Raw genomic sequence first — 4,940 nt, 5'->3', positions numbered from 1 at the left:
GGTAGGCACCTCTTCTTGTGTGCGCATGGGGTGGAGAAAGAGAACACAGCCACATTTAACCTTAATTTTCTGCACAATGGTCCTATCTCCAAATACAGTCACACTGCAGGTTGAAGCTGCAACACACAGATTTTGAGGGGACATGAACTTTCAGTACATAAGAATGACTATGTAGAATTGATATTATTTTCCCCTTAAATATTTGGTAATTTTTGCCAGTTAACTAACCTGGATCTGTTTCTATTGAATAATATATCTTCTGCTTATGGATTATATTCCTTCCACATCTCTGAATGTCTAGTATTTTTTTCATTAGATATCAGAAATTATTAATGTCAGAAATTAGATTTTATTGTTTTACTACTAAATTTTGTTTTGTTATTTTAAGTATAAATACATATTGTTATGGGGCATTGGTGGTTCAGTGGTAAAATTCTCGCCTCCCACGTGGGAGACCAGGGTTTGATTCCCACCCAGTGAATCATGCTGGCATTTGTTTTGGGCTTCCCTGGTGTCTCAGATGGTAAAGAATCTGCCTGCAATACAGGAGACCCGGGTTCAATCCTTGGGTTGGGAAGATCCCCTGGAGGAGGAACTGGCAACCCACTCCAGTATTCTTGACTGGGGAATCCCATGGACAGGGGAGCCTGGTGGCCTACAGTCCAAGGGGTTGCAACGAGTTGGACACGACTGAGCAACTAACACACACATATATTGTTCTGGCCCAATGTTTTTTTACTTACAATCAGTTAAATAATTTTACACCTTTGCTTAAAGTTTTTCAGTTCAGTCCCTCAGTCGTATCTGACTCTTTGTGACCCCATGAACTGCAGCACGCCAGGCCTCCCTGTCCATCACCAATTCCCGGAGTTTACTCAAACTCATACCCATCAAGTCAGTGATGCCATCCAACTATCTCATCCCCTGTCGTCCCCTTCTCCTCCTGCCCTCAGTCTTTCCCAGCATCAGGGTCTTTTCAAATGAGTCAGCTCTTTGCATCAGGTGGCCAAAGTATTGGAGTTTCAGCTTCAAAATCAGTTTTTAAGTTGTGTCAAAACAGCCTTCAGGCTAGTACTGATTTATTCCAACTACTGGGCAAATATTCTTAAGATTCTACCTTGGGCTGTGTGGCCTACAAAGTCTACTCTGGCTGCTGAGAACACAAACTCTTCTTTTGTGAGCTCCAGGAATAATGTGGTTTACTGCTTACAGTAGCTTTTCCCCCTCCTTCTATAAGAGGTAGTTTCTTGTCATAGATGTGTGTGTCAGTACTGTGCCAAAGGCTTGATGCCAAAGACTTTTTTTTTTTAGATATGTAGAGTTCGTTCCGTGTGCTAACTCCTTTCCAGTTCTTTGTTTTGTAAAAAGCCCCTTCATTCTCTCTGAACTCCGATCTCTGTCTTAATTCAGTTAGATTCCCTGGCACTCTTTGGATTCCTCTTCTGCCAAAAATTGGGGTCACTAAACTTCTAACTTTAGTATTTAAACATTTTAAAACAAAATTTTTTCTCACTGCATCATAATCACAGAGTAATATTTATCATGTTCTGTGAAATTATTTACCTTCGACTTAATGCCAAGATACGGCTACTTTTCTACATGTCTAAAATGAGTACCCCTAGCTAAAGCAGTCAGTCAGAGACTGTTCTTTTCTCTTTTGGCCTCTCTACCAGAAACCTCATTCTCAGCATTTTTTAAACTAGAGTCAGTTTCCTCTAGGGTCTGCATTTGAGGTCCATATTCTCTGCTTTGCACCCTGGAAACTGTTCACAGGTTATAAGGTAGACAAGTCATCTCTCTTTTCTCAAGGACCACATCTTATGCTGCCTTCTGCCCAGTGTCTTAAAACTGATGTTTTTCATATTGTTTTCAGTGTTCCATTTTTTTTTTTTAATTTTCTCATTGCCTCTTTGTTCAGGTCTTTATTCAAAATTAGCTGTCCAAAATGATTTGGCATTTATGGAATAAACAAATTTAAGTTTATGCAGCAGCCTTCTTTTCCTCTGAGGTGGGTTTCTTTTCTGTGGCCTTCTTCTCAGCTGCTGGTTTCTTGGTCCCTGCAGCGTTTTTTTCCCACCACAGGCTTCTTCAGCTTCTTATCGCCAACAGCCTTCTTTTCTTTGTTTCCCACCGCAGGCTTCTTGCCCTCAACCCCCTTCTGATCTGATTTGGCTTCTAGTGCTGCTGCTGCCTTATCCATGCGGATTTTGTGGCTCTTGGCCTATCGAAGAATGGTGTTCCGGCACATGGTCTTTGCGTATGGGTTAAGCTTCAACATGATTCTCAGGTTTTTCAGTGGATTCTTCTTCAGGACTCTGCGATGAATCTTCTTGCGTGGTGCTCGGAGTGCTCTTCGGATTTCTGGGCTCTTCAAGATTCTGCTAAGGTCTGTATTAAGCATCTTGTGCATGGGGAGGTTGTAGTTACTCTTGAGGGGAGGCTGCTTTCCGCCAAGTGCCGTACAGCTCATCTAACTTTCGGAAAGCACTTTCAGTCCAAATGCAGAAACGTGCCACATGACCACCAGGAGCAAGTTTCAAAATGTTCAGCTGGCTTACATTAAGCAGAGTAATTCCAGGGATGTATCTGAAGGCCTTGATGATACCATTGTCTTCATTATAGATGATGCAGGGTCCCCTGCACTGGATATGGCGACGATTTCTCATTTTGCCTTTGCCAGCTCTCATTCGCTGAGAGGCATAAAACTTTTTGATATCATTCCAGGCCTTAAGTTTCTTCAGAAGCAAAACAGCCTCCTTGGTCTTCTTGTAGCCTTCAACTTTATCTTCAACCACCAAAGGAAGTTCAGGAACTTCCTCTATACGATGACCTTTAGACATGAGCAGGGCTGGTAAGGCTGAGGCAGCAGTGCAGAGCAGATGGCATATCGCTTCTGCGTTGTATTCACTCTGCGGTGCCAACGTCACCAGGTCTTGGTGGTGCAAACATGCGGCCCCCACGACACATATTTCCAAAAGGACCCTGACCAGAATGGTGAGTCATGCCACCTCGAACCCTGGGAATTCGAGCCACAGCTCTGCCGGTACCCCAAGACTCAGCACTGGTTTGATGACCTGCTAATTCACTGACAGCACAGGGCTGTCTGTTGTTTTTGTTAACAAAGTTAACAATATCGGGTCGAATGGGAGCCTTGAAAACAGCAGGCAAAGTGACATTTTTGCCAGAGGACTCCTCCTTTTCGGAGTACACTGATATCAGTGGACGAGCACACGCCATGGCGGGGAGAGGAGAAGGCCACGCTCCTCTCAACCCGGCCCAGTGTTCCATTTTTTAAGGTGGAGGTGGGTTCCAGTCCAAGTCCTATTAATTCACTGTAGGAAGAGATGAAGTCATTATTTACTGTATTGTTGATATTAATTAAATTAGATATAAAATATTTTAATTTAAAGATATGTAGGAAAGGGAACTAAAGAAAAAGAGAAAGGCCGTATTGCTATTAGCAGTATTTATTTAATAATAAAAAAAAACCACTATTCTTGTCTGGGTGAGAAGTTTGGGAAAGTACATAGTAGATCCAATATTTTAAAGCATAAAAAAATGTTTATCTTTGTTTCTTCCCCCATATAACAGGGACTCAGTAAATAAAGATAAAGTAAATAATTGAGAGAACCTGAAAGCTGGCTTTAGCAATTTATTAAATTGATATCAGTCAGTTAATTCCTCCCATATCTTTATTTGTCAATATTGATACTATAACTGCTTTTTACAACTCAAAAAAAAAAAAAAAAAAACACTTCACAAACTGTTAATCTGAGTCCAAGCTAGTACTATTCACTATGCTTGTGCTCAGCTGCTTTATTCATGTATGACTCTGTGACCCTATGGACTGGAGTCCACCAAGTTCCTCTGTCCATGGGATCCTCCAGGCAAGAACACTGGAATGGATTGCTATGCTTTCCTCCAGGAGATCTTCCCCACTAATGGATTGAATCAGCATCTCCTGCTGGAGGCAGATTCTTTACCCACTCATCCCCACTATACAATAGGCCAATAAATTTAAGAGATGAGTTGCTGGCGCAAGGAATAGAGACTTTATTCACAAAGTCAGCAGAATGAGAGATGGGGCACTGGTGTCCCAAAGAAGCATCTTGCCTGAGTTACAGTCAGGTTTCTTTTATACTAAAAGGGAAGTGGGTAAAGTCTTTGTTCTACAGTGTGTTAATTTCTTCCTTCCTGCAGTGATTTGCAGGTGGGCCTTGTCAGGAATTTTCCTGTGAGATGAACAAAGGTATTTTAACTTAATGCTCGTTACATGGAAGGCAGGGCTCCCAGAGATGGGCCACTTTATATAATTTAAGCTTATATGTAACACCCCTTTGGTGATTAATTTGTAGCCAGAGCAATATAATACAAAGGTTAAAGTGAAAGGAGCAGATCCAATATGGAATCAGATTTTGCTTTTCTCTATGGGAATATTGCATCCAAAGATGTTATACTGATAGTTCTTGAGGATTGTTTACAATAAGGCACCCAAGCACCATGGGAGCATAGTAGAAGGAAGTGCCATGTTTTATTTCTTAGGTTTTATTTTTTCATGTTATGAAAATATTAAGTGCACAACACACACATACACACAAAAAAACTCAAAGAAAAATAATAAATAAAAATCAACTAAAAATTACCCATAACAGCAAAACAAAGATAACTTAAAAAAATTAATTTATTTATTTTAATTGGAGGCTAATTACTTTACAATATTGTAGTGGGTTTTGCCATACATTGACATGAATCAGCCACGGGTGTACATGTGTCCCCCATCCTGAACCCACCTCCCTCCTCAATCCATCCCTCAGGGTCATCCCAGTGCACCAGCCCTGAGTGTCCTGCCTCATGCATTGAACATTTCACATATGATAATATACATGTTTCAATGCTGTTCTCTCAAATCATCCCACACTCACCTTCTCCCACAGAGTCCA

At 41.2% G+C, this 4,940-nt stretch overlaps 1 pseudogene; it reads right to left on the bottom strand.

The window, feature by feature from the left end:
• Positions 1-1,902: 1,902 nt before the first annotated feature.
• LOC110145477 (large ribosomal subunit protein uL4 pseudogene) lies at positions 1,903-3,294 on the bottom strand (annotated as a pseudogene).
• Between the last annotated feature and the right edge of the window lie 1,646 nt (positions 3,295-4,940).

Source organism: Odocoileus virginianus, chromosome 5, assembly GCF_023699985.2.
Source record: "Odocoileus virginianus isolate 20LAN1187 ecotype Illinois chromosome 5, Ovbor_1.2, whole genome shotgun sequence".
In the NCBI taxonomy this organism is placed as follows: Eukaryota; Metazoa; Chordata; class Mammalia; order Artiodactyla; family Cervidae; genus Odocoileus; species Odocoileus virginianus.
This window is presented reverse-complemented; position numbering and strand designations above follow the sequence as displayed.